The 14,823-nt window shown below is 33.2% G+C and overlaps 1 protein-coding gene across 1 annotated transcript in view; it reads right to left on the bottom strand.

Moving 5' to 3' along the window:
- The window catches only part of LOC114091206 (uncharacterized), a 502,987-nt gene that overhangs the window by 17,000 nt on the left and 471,164 nt on the right, over window positions 1-14,823 (bottom strand). The window lies entirely within an intron of this gene.

Genomic DNA, 14,823 nt, shown 5'->3' with positions numbered 1-14,823 from the left:
CATATTGCTTTCTTCAGACACAGTCACCCTTACACTTTCATTATAGATAATGAACTGTCAAAATTTTAGGAATAAAAATGATACAAGCATCCTTTCAATGTGGTATGTTATTGAAACACATATCTAATTCTACAAAAAGCCTTATTTCATTGCCCAAAGAAAATTCTGTTAAGGAAATGCTTGCTTTCATAACATTTCCTTCATAGTTCATACGAATCAAAGGTCAATCATAATATTAGCATCCAGTTTAAAATGTATGGACTGGAGAAGACTAATATCTCTCAACTGTTTTTTTCTAATCTTCCATCACTGTGTCTAGCCAAAGTGTTCTATTTAGTGATCAAAGAAAAATCACACATTAAACAGAGACATGAGGTGGGAGGGAAAGGGAGAGAAAAGGGAAATTGCATGGAAATGGAAGGAGACCCTCATTGTTACACAAAATTACATATAAGACGTTGTGAGGGGAATGGGAAAAAAAAAAAAACAAGGAGAGAAATGAATTACAGTAGATGGGGTAGAGAGAGAAGATGGGAGGGGAGGGGAGGGGGGATAGTAGAGGATAGGAAAGGTAGCAGAATACAACAGTTACTAATATGGCATTATGTAAAAATGTGGATGTGTAACCGATATGATTTTGCAATCTGTATTTGGAGTAAAAATGGGAGTTCATAACCCACTTGAATCTAATGTATGAAATATGATATGTCAAGAGCTTTGTAATGTTTTGAACAACCAATAAAAAATAAAAAAAATAAAATTCCACTGTCTATAAAGCTGCAAAAAACAAACAAACAAACAAAAAAACAACAAAAAAAGAAAAATCACAGCTCAGTAACTGATTATTTAATTTCCTACTACCCTGGCAGAAGTTGACATAATTATGGAATTGATTTTTTTTTAATTGGGAAAGTTATACAGAAAAGTTATAAAGTTATAAAGCTTATAAATGCCATTTTTTATCCATTCATCCACTGAAGGATATCTAGGTTGGCTCCACAGTTTAGTTATTGTAAATTGTGCTGCTATAAACATTGATATGGCTGTGTCCCTGTAGTATGCTGTTTTCGGGTCCTTTGGGTATAGTCTGAGAAGAGGAATAGCTGGGTGAAATGGTGGTTCCATTCCCAGCTTTCCAAGGAATCTCCATACTGCTTTCCAAATTGGCTGTGAATGGATAATTATGATTGTAATGCATTCCACTATTGTTATGTAAGAAATAAAATTTTTATTTAAATATTTATTTATTTATTTATAGTTGTAGTTGGACACAATACCTTTATTTTATTTTTATTTGGTGCTTAGGATCAAACCCAGGGTCCCACACGTGCTAGGCAAGCGCTCTACTGCTGAGCCACAATCCCAGCCCAGAAATAAAAATTTTAAAAAAAAGTTATAAAGCTTAATACGGTTGTTGTGTCTAAAATGGTTCTCAAACTCAAGCCTTCATAAGAATCTTCTGGAAGGTTTGTTAAGACACACTGTACCCAGTTTTAAAGACTCAAAATTTGTATTTCTTTTTTTAAATATTTATTTTTTAGTTATAGGTGGACACAATATCTTTATTTTATTTTTCTGTGGTGCTGAGGATCGAACCCAGTGCCTCACACATGCTAGGCAAGCGCTCTACCTCCTAGCCACAACCCCATCCCCCAGAATTTGTATTTCTAACAAATTTCAGGTGATGCTGATGATGCTGGACTGTGGGCAGTACTTTGAGAACCATTGGTTTAAAATAAAGGAATGTATTCTTTTTTTAAATATTTATTTATTTATTTTTTAGTTTTCGGCGGACACAACATCTTTGTTTGTATGTGGTGCTGAGGATCGAACCCGGGCCGCACGCACGCCAGGCGAGCGCGCTACGCTTGAGCCATCTAACTGGCAGCTTAGGTCATAGATTTGGGCTTAAGGATCCTCAAACATTCATCCACATGCTATGGTAATGATCTTATGTTAAGGATGTGTCAGTCAGTTTAATTTTCAGTGGAGCATTCAGTCAATGCCATCAGCATGTATTCAAGAGTCTTATAAAAGAAGGCAACTTGATCTTTTTTTTTTAAGAGGACTTAATGTTTTGTTGAAAAGATAATACTGATAATGCCAATTGAACAATGTAAGCTGCTATATGGTTGAGTGTTATTGTTGTCATTCAGGGAAGAACTGTGCTACAAATTAGGATGCAAGAATTAGTTAGGCTTCGGTTCATGGTTTCTTGAGGAATTGGAGTGGGAATAGATCTTAAAGGTTAATTAAGTGTTTTGGATAGGTCCAATGAGAGAGTAGATTGTGAGGGAAAGATGCTCCAATAAAGATTACAAGGAATCACAAGACAGAAGAGTTACTTAAGGAATATCAGAGAGGCTACTAGTAGAAACTATAAGATAAATTCTCAAGATAAAAGGAATTCTGAACTGTTCAGAAGTTTGAAATACTGATGATTTTAAAATTTCCAGAAAAAATACATATTAGGACAGTTGTACAGTCTATTTCTCATCTATTTATAAAAATAGATTTATTGAGGTATAACTCATATATCTTACTGTATATTTTAAGTGTACAATTTGACATGTATATAATTGTGAAACTATCACAACTATCAAGATGATGCACACATTCATCTTCCCCCAAAGTTTTGTGTCCCTTTGTAAACTCTCCTTTAATCATCCCATACCCAATAACCACAAGTCACATTTTCTCACAGACTGAGTTTTATATAATTATTATTAAGTCATGCAGTATGTGTTTTGTAGCTGGCTTATTTCACTTACTGCAATTATTTTGAGACTTGTTCATATTGTTGACTGAATCATCAGTTGAAATGTTCTTATTGCTGAATGGTATTCTACTATGTATGTGTATACCAGAGTTTGTTTATCCATTTACTTGTTGATGGTCATTCAGATTGCTTTCAGTTTGGGGCCATTATGAATAAAGTTGCTATGATATAAAGTTGCTCGTTACAAGTACATTATCAAATATATGGCTTACAAATGTTTTCTTTCCTTTATGGCTTGTGTCAAATTTTTTTAATATTATCTAAGAGCAGATTTTTATTTAGATGAAGTCCAATTTTTTAATGTTTCCATTTTCATTTATCTCAGGGTATTTTCTAATTTTGCTTATGACTTCTTTTTTCATATATATATGGGTATTTTAAGAGTCTATTGTTTAATTTCTGCATATTTTTTAAAATTTTTCTTCTGCTATTTATTTATAGTTTTGTTCTACTGGGATAAGAAAAGGTAATTTTTAGCATTTTCTGTCTTTTAAATGTTCCAAGACTTATTTCATGGCTTAATAAGTGGCCTATTCTGAAGAATGTTCTACAGAAAAATATATTCTGTTATTTTGGGGTAAAGTATTCTGCACTTGTCTGTTAGCCCAAATAATCCATAGTGTTGTTAATGTCCTCCTTCCTTATTTATGTTGTTTGGTTCTTCTATTCATTATTTACAGTTGCGGTATGGAAGTCTCCTTCTATTATTATTTTGCTTTCTATTTCTCCCTTGAACTATGTCACATGTGCTTCATGTATTTAGGAGATATGATGTTTAGTGCATAGATATTTATAATTGTCATAACTTCTTGGAAATTAACACTGATGTCTTTGTACCATGTTATTTTTAACAGTTGCTATTTTAACATTTTTTGACTTACAGTCTAGTTTGTCTGAAATAAATTTAACTATCAATTTTTTCATTTATTTACATTTGTATGGGATGCTTTTTCCATCTTTAACTTTCCTCAATTGTGTGTCCTGAGATCTATAGAGAATTTTTTTATAGACAATGTAGTTGTAACCATTTTTATAAAACATCCATTCAGCCAATGTCTTTTGATTGTGTAGTTCAATTCATTTAAAGTAATTTTACTGATATGAAGGGGTTTATTTTGCCATTTTATTAATTGACTTGTAGTTATTTTGTTCTTCTTTTTCTTTCTTCCTGCTTTCCTTTGCATTCCATTGACTATTTTGTAGTGAATGCTTTGATTCCATTTTTGAATCATTTTATATATGTTCTTTAGATATTTTCTTTGTGGTTATCATTGGAATTGTATAACATGTCTTATCATGTCTTAAAGTTTAATATTATATTTTATATTGATGACTACTTAATTTCCATCACAATTGTAAATGGCCAAATAGGGGCTGGTGTTGAAGCTCAGTGACAGAGTGCTTGCCAAGCATGCTCTGGGTTCAATTCTCAGCACCACATACAAATAAATAAAATAAAGGTCCATCAACAACCAAAACATAAAAATATGGCCAAATAATATTGTTACATTGTGTGCTGTGCATGTACTAATATGAAACAACAAATTCCATCGATATGTAGAAGTGTAATGCACCAATAAAGGTGTGAAAACAAAGAAAAAACTCCACTATACTCCTTTGCAGCTTCCAGCTACCATTTTGTTATTGATGTCACAAGTTATATCAATATATTTTATCCATTAATATAGATTTATAATTCTAAAATATTTTAAAATTTAAATTTTCTACAAGAATTATAAGTGAATTTGTGCACCCAAATTATAGTAACATAGGTTATAATATCTGTGTAATTACCTTTACCAAAGAACTTTCTATTTTCATATGGATTTATGCTATTGCTAGTGTTACTTCTCTTTATATTGAAGGAATCTCTTCAGCATTTCTTGTGGAGTAGTTTAAGAGACAATGCACATCTTCAGCTTTTTCTAAATGTGGGAAATTCATAATTCCTTCTTCACTTTTAAAGGTCAGATTTGTTAGGTACAGTATTCTTGGTTGACCTCCCCCAGCACTTTAAAAATGACATTTTACTCCCTTGTAGCCTACCAGGTTTCTTCTGAGAAATGTACTGATAATCTTATGAAAGCTCCTGTGTGATGAATAATTTTTCAATTGATGCTTTCATGATTTAAATTTTTTTTTCAGTTTAGTGTCAATGTTTATGCATGTATATTTTTAGTTTTCCTTGTTGCAATTCTTAGAGCTTTTTGAATCTGTATGTTCATTTATTCTCTCAGATTCAGGGAGTTTTCAGCTGTTCTTCAAATATGCACTCATCCCTCTTTTCTCTTGCTCTTTTCCTTCTGATATTCCAGCAATTAGTACATTGTTTGGGTTGATAATTTCCACCCACCCCTTGGTCTTCTTGCTTTCCTTCATTCTATTTTTTTTTCTTTTTTGCTCCTCTAACTCAATGATTTCAATTAATATTTCTTCAGTTGAGTGATTCTTTCTTTCACCTGAGAAAGTCTGCTGCTGAATACCTTTAATAAATTTTTCAGTTCACTTTTGCATTTTTTCAGTTCAAGAATTTCTGCTGGTTATTTTTTGTAGTTTCTTTTTCATGACATTCTGACTTTGTTCATGCACAATAATTTTCCAGAGTTCATTTAGATTTTTTGTGTTTCTTTCAAAAACTTACTTAGCACCTTAGAATTTTTGTCAGGCAGCAAGCATATAGATATGATTCTTTAGGGTTGATTTTCAGAGTTTTATTTGATTATTTTTTTGGGCCATGTTTTTCTATTTCTTTGCAGCCCTTGCAATTATTTTTTTGAAATTTGGTGTCAGGAGCTGTCTGTGGGCTGTGTGTAACTATGTTGCGAATAGTAGCCTCCTGAGGGGATAAGTCTGACACTGGGAACTCCCCACAGGTATTTACCACCTGATGCAGGTGAACTTCCCCTTCAAGCTCTGCCTAAGACCCCACACAGTACCTGAGATGGGTATGACCTGCCAAGAACTGAATCAACCTGCCAACTGTAAGACATCATCACAAAGTAAGACTCTGCCCTTGAAACCTTACTTCTGCCTTTGATATACCCCCTTAAATAAATCAGCAGAGCCATTTTTTTTGTCTAGTTCAAGAATCCATATGGACTAGATTTATCAGGGGCTTTGATTTTGTAAATATATTTCTGAGTGTTTGTGTTTTATTATTTGTTAATTATTTGAGATATTAAGATTTAGGGTGACTATTTAGGGTGGCTTAGATTCCTCTGGGCAGAAGAACCCCCCAATGAGACACTGGCTACCTTCCCCCTGAAAATTTAGGAATTTGAAAAAAATAACCACTTCTTTCAGTCTTCACAGATGGTGAGCTTCATGTAAGGGAAATACCTTCACTGATCAGCCCAACTAGATTCTAGGACCTGTCATTCTTTTTCTGTGTGTTTTCTAGACTTGTTCATGAACTTTTAGCCATCTCAAATCCCCTAAGAAATTTTATCTTCTATCTTCTTTAGGAGTCTGTAGCCTGTTTCTTAACCTCCTTCTATCTGTAGAATTCTAGCTTTAATGTGTTGCCACAATTGCATCTGTTTCAGCAGACTCATAACAAGGCAACCAATTCCATCAGTGTTCTGGGCAAGTCAGATAGTAGTACTTCAGCAGCACCCAAAATAACCAGAACGTTGCAAACCTGATCTACATTTTCTTTCCAACCAGAAGAAGGATCCCTTGTGTGGGAAGTTTGCTCACAATAGGTTTGCCACAATAGATTGGAAGTGAGAGGGGCACAATGGGCTTACAAAATGCCACGGACATTTCAGCATTCTTCACTGAGATTTCTTTTTGGCTTTATGTTAATCTGGATGCTATAACTTCTCAGTCTATCTGTAGAATTCTCACAAAGGTAATTTGATACATGTATTACTGTTTACTTAATGTCTCTGTGGTAGACTAAGGACCTAAAGTTTCCTTATTCACCACCTTGTTGATATCACTCTCATTGATTGCTTGTGAATAAAAGTACAACCTTACATTCCTGGGATAAAACCCACTTGGCAATGATATGTATTTTATATCTTGCAGAATTTAATTTGGTAAAATTGTGACACTTATTATTATTATTATTTTTTCGTACCTGGGATTGAACTCAGGGGCATTCAACCACTGAGCCACACTCCCACCCTATTTTGTATTTTATTTAAAGATAGGGTCTCACTGAGTTGCTTAGTGCCTTATCATTGCTGAGGTTGTTTTTGAACTCGTAATCCTCCTGCCTCAGCCTCCCAAACTGCTGGGATTACAAGAGTGCACCACTGCGCCCAGCTTGACACCCATATTCATGAGGGATATTTGTCTGCTGTTTTACTTTTAATTTTATTACAATGTCTTTATCTGGTTTTGGTATGAAGGCCATTTTGTCCTCATAATATCTTCTGGAAGAGCTTCACTAGAGTGAATATTATTTAACTGGTAGACATTATTAGTCAATCTGTGGAAACCTGGAGCTTTTGTTGTGATAAGGTTTTTAACTACAAATTAAGGTATTAAGAGATGTAGGATTATTTAAACTTTCTATTTCTTCTTGCATGAGCATTGAGAATATTCCATTATTAAGTTTTAATATTTTTAGAATACATATTGATTTTCATTCCTGATATTGGTAATATGTGTCTTCCTTTTTTTTACCCCTGAACATTCATGGTAGAGGTTGATCAATTTTATTTATCTTCTCAAAGAACAAGATTTTGGTACCATTAATTTTCTAACATGTGATTTTTCTATTTCATTGATTTTCCCTCTTTACATTGATGTCCTCTCTGATGCTTAATTTTCTCATCTTTTTAGTTTATATTTTAATTGTTGAGACCAAGATTATCAACTTGAGACCTTTCTTATTTTCTAATAGTAATTTGGTATTGAGAATTAAATCTTGCTAAGTGGCTGAGGCTCTCTCTAACTTGCTGAGGCTGGTCTTGAACTTGTGATACTCATGACTCAGCCTCCTAAGTCACTGTAATTATAGACAGGCACCACTGAGACAGGAACACCACTCTCCTATAGGTGGCCAGGATAAGGGCCTTTGAGAAGGAAAGCAGGTAAGGGGGACATAATGTGAATCTTAAAATAAACATCAGGTCTGGAGGGCATCCTGTGACTTGCTACTTCCTGTCAGCTTTAAACTCAATTAATTCTGAGTTAGAATACCCATTTATTTTCCTCACAGCTTCAACCGCAGCAACCATTCTTAGTTACCCTTGTCCCTAACCCTAGCAATGGCCAACCGCCAAGTAAATCCCAATCTGCATTGCTTTCTCCCCCCAGCAGATGTGTCAGACCACAATGTTGGACTCTCTTCTCTTAATTTTGTGAATAAGGGAATTTGCTAGACAAAGAACCCACCCATTCATGCTTTGTGTTACACCACCATGATTAGCCTAGCTTAAGTACTTTTTTAATAACATCTCATATATTTTTTTAAAGTGAGAGAGAGAGAGAGAGAGAGAGAGAGAGAGAGAGAGAGAGAGAGAAATTTTTAATATTTATTTTTCAGTTTTCGGTGGACACAACATCTTTATTTTATTTTTTTTATGCGGTGCTGAGGATCGAACCCAGTGCCCCATGCATGCCAGGCGAGTGCATTACCGCTTGAGCCACATCCCCAGCCCCAACATCTCATATATTTTGATATGTACTGTTTTTATTTCCTTCAGTTCAAAATACATCTAATTTTCATTTTGTTTTCTTCACAGGACTATGGGTTATTTAGAGGTGAGTTATTTTGTTTTTGAATATTTGAAGGTTTTCCAGACATCTTTGTTTGTTTCTAGTTTAATTGCATGTGGCCAGAGAAAACAATTGTATGACTTAAAATTAACAATATTATTTTTTTAAACTCAGTGGTTCAAATTATATAATTTGAAAGAGTGAGGCAAATTATAACATCGAATAAATATCATAAACTTCCTTACAGAGAGGCATAGAGTAATGTGAAAAGTTTAATATATCCATAAGAACTTCTAAATCAAGGCAAACAACCAAGACCATGTCTATAGTTCCAATAATTCTTCCATTTTGATTAAAACTGATGGTCAGGTAAGTTAACAACTAGTGCATCTAAATGGTTTTTCATTTACATAGTAAATTGCTTCATTCCTTTGTGTCAACATATTATCTATTTTGGTGTTTAAATAAATTGGATAACATATTGGTAGAGACTAATAAAGTATTTTTGTTTCTTAGACTGAGATTTCTAGTATATTAAAAGATTAATTTAAATATAAAATATTAATTCTATTAGTTTCCTTCATCTTTTCCTTTCGATTAATATCCAAGCTATTTATTCAGTGATTTTTATCTTGAGACACTCTTTCTTCTTGATTTTAGTTTTCTGTTTTATATTGTAATTTACAGATAAAGCAAATGCTTTCTTTTTTCTGGTAAGTTACTTAATCTTATCTGTCTTTCCTCTTTATTGCCAGGGTATTTATCATCCTGTGTTAATAACTAAAAGACTAAGAAGATTCAGTTATCTTCTACTTCATTTTAAAAGCACATAGAAAGATTTGCTGAAATGTTTTAGTTTATTCCACTAATCAAATAAGCTTTACTTACAGGATAAGTAGCTTCTAGCTGTGGTTATCAACTTTTATATTTCCTGTTTTACAGAGAAGTAATGATTGACTTGAAAAATAGAAACAAAAAGGCATGCAGACTTTCTGTAATGGCTTCATATGTTGAAGTTAATCAACTATTGAGAATAATTTTGTCTGCTACAATTGCTGAGTCTTTATAAGTAATACAACCCAGAGGATCAAGCATTTGCACTGATTTGATTGTTTAACATGATTTTGTTGTTCTTTTTAAATTCAATATTCACTTAGATTTGTTAGAAAAATAACAGATGAACCTGACCCAAACATCTTAATCATGACAAGAGAACATGACAACCTTTGTTACCTGTGTGTGTGTGAATATTTTTTCTTTTTGTGGAGCTAATGGGATTAAAAACAAACAAGCTATACTATAAACCTGTCAATCCTATGCAGAGTGTTGCCTCTTTTGTTTTAAGTTTAAATGAACCTGTTTAATACTGTGATAACCTAATAAGTTGTGTTGCATAATGTTTAAATTTAAAATCTATTTCAGTGAAAATATTATACCTCATTTAATTAAAAAAAATGTTATGCACATGAAGTGGAAAATCAGAGTTATACGAAGTCTTAAAAGGAATTGCCATATCTGGGGCACAATACTTAATTCAATCATTGTCCTGATATTTTAAAATGAAGAGGATACCACAATCTTTGAAAATGTTTTATCTAAATATGTATTAAATTTTATTTAAATGAAAATCATATTTGATATGGTTTGCTATTACAGGAAAATCAAATTTACTTTATATGCCTTTTCACATATTATTACATCACAGTTTAGATTATAGGAATTGTGTTAATTTAGGTTATAATTTATTCATGATCTTTTAAATAGTATTGTTTTATTCAATAGTTATTATTATCTTTTCAAATTATGTCATTTCATTCACTTTCCAAGGGAAAAATGTAACAAATCAGTGAGATATAATTTTCATTTTCTAGTTGTATATTTAAAGTTAATTATGATTTTCTATGTAGAGACATATTTATTTTAATTGAGACACTCTATATTCCTCTTCTTTCATTTGTCCAATAAAATCACTCACCAAATATGAAATGTTTTCAAGAAAAAACAATATACTACAGACACCTAATTTTAAGTAAATGATGCTTGATATATTTTTAAATTACATAAAATTCCTGGAAAATTATTTAGAACATATCTCAATTCTCATTTCATAACTTAACATAATATGAATATTCCAATTCAATAAATATTTATTATGAAATAGCTCTAATATTTCTTTGACTAGAAGATTAAATAAGTATTATGGTGTGAAAAAAGCAGATATTAAGATTATTTGATTCTTTAATAGTTTGACTTTTGACATACTGACTATAGAATATATGCAGTTAGGTTATGCTTGTACTGTGAAAATAAGAATGAGGCATTTCTATTAATTTTCTGGGAAAAACAGCTTTTCCTTTGAAACATTGTTTTCATGGTGTTCAGTGCAAACATTCAGTAAGGTTCAGTTCTGTTATTCACAGTGAATGCAATGACACAATTTACCCTTTGATGTATCGTTTAAACAGTTTTTTTTTAAAAGGTTTAACTTTTTCAGAGCATCTTGCCTCCTTCTTTATGAAGAAAATAAATGGAAAATAAGCATGATCATCCATGATTCCTAACATTTTTGCAAACTTCCTTGCACCTTTCCCGATTCTTTACTCCTTTTTATAACTTAATTTCCACTGTATATACTGCCCTTGATGTAATTCTCTCATGTTTCACTTAGTTTCAACTGCTATTTGCTTAACATCATTATCTTTAGTCTCTTCTTACTATTGTTTTATTTCAGCCTGTAAACATATCCTTATTTTTTTCCTCATATAAAACAAAGTCTACTTTAAAAAAAATTATTTCTCAGTTGTAGTTGGACACAATACCTTTATTTTATTTATTTATTTTTATGTGGTGCTGAGGAGCTAACCCAGGGCCTTGCACATGTGAGGTAAGTGCTGTACCCCTGAGCCACAACCCCAACCCTAAAACAAAACTCTACTTTTAATCCCAATTTTCTTCCAAATGCCAAATAATAGCCCTACTTTACTTCTTGACAGAATAGAACATATTTATTGTTTTCACATCTGTATATTTTTCAATGTTTTTTCCAGGGGGCTTCTTGCTATATGAATAATTATGCCATTCTTTAGGGATATTCACGTAGCCCTTCTGATAATTGTGAGAATTTTATTTTCTTCTTATAAAAAGTTATTACTTTTGTGCTGTCAAGAAGGAATCTATTGCTGAGCACAGTGGCACATGTCTATAATCCCAGTGGCTCAGGAGGCTGAGGCAGGCGGAGCATGAGTTGAAAGCCAGCCTCAGCAACAGCAAGGCAGTAAGTAACTCAGTGAGACCTGTCTCTAAATCAAAATAAAAAATAGGGTTGCAGATGTAGCTCAGTGGCCAAGTGCCCCTCAGTTCAATCCCTGGTTCAAAAAAAAAAAAAAGAAAAAAAAGAAAAGAAAAAAGAAAGGAAGAAAAAGAAGAATTTTTTCTCCATACAGTAAAAATATTTTTGTACTTGGATCTCAGAGGCATGAATTATAGACAGTAGCAATGTGATATAAAATTGAAAGTAATTAAAATTGAGAGTGAGCTATATAAACTCAATTAAAGGAAGAACATCCATTCCTTCTGGCATGTTGAATAAAAACATATGCAATTTTCCCTTTGAAAATATAGATAATTTTAATTTTAATTAAACATTAATACAAGAGCCTGTTATAGTCAAAGGTTCATTGATGACACTAGTCAACACAGTTTAAAATCTGCATATGTAGTTAAAAGTATCAGTAAAGTTTACCTAATTGGAATTAAATGTCTTATAGAGCATATTTTATTTACATGATTTTTTTGGGGGGGGATACTGGAGATTGAACTTAGGGGCACTAGACCACTGAGCCACATCCCCAGCCCTATTTTGTATTTTATTTAGAGACAGGGTCTCACTGAATTTTTAGCACCTTTTTTTTTTTTTTTGCTGAGACTGGCTTTGAACTCGAGATCCTCTGGACTCAGCCTTCAGAACTGCTGGGATTATAGGCATGTGCCAAGGCGCCCAGCCACCTGGATATTTTGCTTCAAAGGGAAACTGCATACATCCATTCCATAGAGACTGTGCTTAATATACAAAGAGATTCAATATGATCTACTTGAAGGCTTGATATAGTTTAAACTAACTCATGGCACAGAGCTGCAGTCAGTTTATGGACAGTAGAATAATCAAGGTAACCAAGAAATGATTTGTCAATTTTATTTGGCATTCTCCAAAACTCAAGAAAATGCATGTTAAACTATTCAAACAATTGACTCAGAAGGCCAAGTGGGATCATGAGTTCAAAGCTGCTCTCAGCAACTTAGCAAGGCCCTAAGAAACTCAGTGGGACCCTGCCTCTAAATAAAATATTAAAAAGGGGTAGGAATGTGGCTCAGTGGGTAAGTTCCCCTGGGTTCGATCTCTGGTACAAAAAAAAAATACAAAACAAAACAAAACAAAAAAAGCATTTAAACAATATATATTTGTTCATATATACAAACAATGTCAGTATAAAAAATTAAATACAACATGCACTTCAGGTGCATGTTGTCAACCATTCCCCAAGAGTTTCTTACAATACGGGACAATGGCTTATAGTATACCTTTTTTCATGCTGTAGTTTTTTTTTTTTTTTGTCTATCAATATAAATATTTATTCCAAATGACTTAATAATCACACAATGAAATTTCCAGGGAAATTTATTTTCACTTCCGTTATGGTTTATATAGTTGGTTTCCCCCAAAAGCTCATGTGTGAGACAATGCAAGAAGGTTTAGAGGAAAAATGAATGGGTTGAGAGCCTTAACCCAATCAGTGACTTAATTCCCTGAAGGCATTAATTAAATGGAAATTAAAGGCAGATAGGGTATGGATAGAGAACATGGGTCATTGGGGGCATTCATGTTATAGTCTTAAATATCATTGAAAGCATAAAGATTACTGATGAATGCTGAGTGGATACTTTGTGTAAAATGTTCAAAGTCATATGGTTTTTAGTTTTACATTGAGAAATATGATAAAATGGATAATAGACAACCCTATTTGAAATATCTGTTCATTAAAATAAGGCACATTTTGGACAAGAACATTTATAAGTTATGGGACATGGGCACTTAGGCTTATATCTACAGATATTTTCATATACTATAATCTCTGGGGTCAACATCTCATATGCAAATAAGCTGCAGGTATAAAACCAACCCCTGATTCAGAAAGTGCAACATTTTTCCTTCTGTGAGGACACAGTTCTGTATGTTAGTTGTGCTTTTACATCTCTGCTACAGAATTCTAGGAGTATAAAAAAATTATGCTATAGTATCACTGCAATTCCACCTATCTTCTGAATTTTCTGTTTGCTTTCCAGGCTTTAGTCAGCTATAAAATGTTGCAATTCTATACCCTTTTCTCTAAGCCAGTGGTTCTCACAGTCCTGAGAATACCACCATCATCACTCAGAGGCTTGTAGGTGAATTCTCACCCTCTGCATTATACCCAATGAATCAAAAACTACAGGGAATTTGTCTTTTAATAAGGTCTCCAGGATCTGCACACTCAATTTTTGGGTTTCTTTCTTTCTTTTTTTTTTCGTATAGGGATTGAACTCAGGGGCACTCAACCACTGAGCCACATCCCCAGCTCTGTTTTATATTTTATTTAGAGACAAGGTCTCACTGAGTTGTTTAGTGCCTCACTTTTTGTGAGGCTGGCTTTGAATTCATGATCCTCCTGTCTTAGCCTCCTGAACTGCTCGGATTACAGGCATGCACCACCATGCCCAGCTGCACACTCAAGTTTTAGAACTAGTCCTAATTCTTCTCAGCTTATGTCTATGGCTTTAAGTACCATATAAATACTGATGATTTCCATATTAAATCTCTACTTCATTCCTTCTAACTAAGCTCTAGAATCAGAGGACCTGCCTAATTAAAACTCCACAGGATGTCTCAAAGGGAGCCCAAACTCTGCATGTCCATGGACCAAAATTACATTCTTGTCCCAGAAACATGATATTTGCCCAGTGCTTCCTATCTCATTGAAAATTACAATGAAATTTATCTTGATACACAAACCAGAATCCTAGTAATAATCTTTGAAACTTCTCTCAGTCAATTGCTATAGCCAAGGGTGTGGTTTTACTTCCTAAAGGTATCTTGAATAAATCTACTTTTTCCCCTCTTTTATTGCCACCATTCTATCCCAAGTAAGCCTTTATTCCTATCTCTACACATGCCCTTTGATCCTTTTTTCAATTTATGCCTTGATATAATTACCTCTTTCTAAGCAAGTTTTACTTGCTGATTGTGGACTTGAAATAGACTAAAATCCTTAACTTGATAGTTTATATGGACTTTGAAGTCTGGATGATACCTGCCTCTGTAGCCTTATCTCATATCA

Source organism: Marmota flaviventris, chromosome X (genome assembly GCF_047511675.1).
Source record: "Marmota flaviventris isolate mMarFla1 chromosome X, mMarFla1.hap1, whole genome shotgun sequence".
Classification (NCBI taxonomy): domain Eukaryota; kingdom Metazoa; phylum Chordata; class Mammalia; order Rodentia; family Sciuridae; genus Marmota; species Marmota flaviventris.
This window is presented reverse-complemented; position numbering and strand designations above follow the sequence as displayed.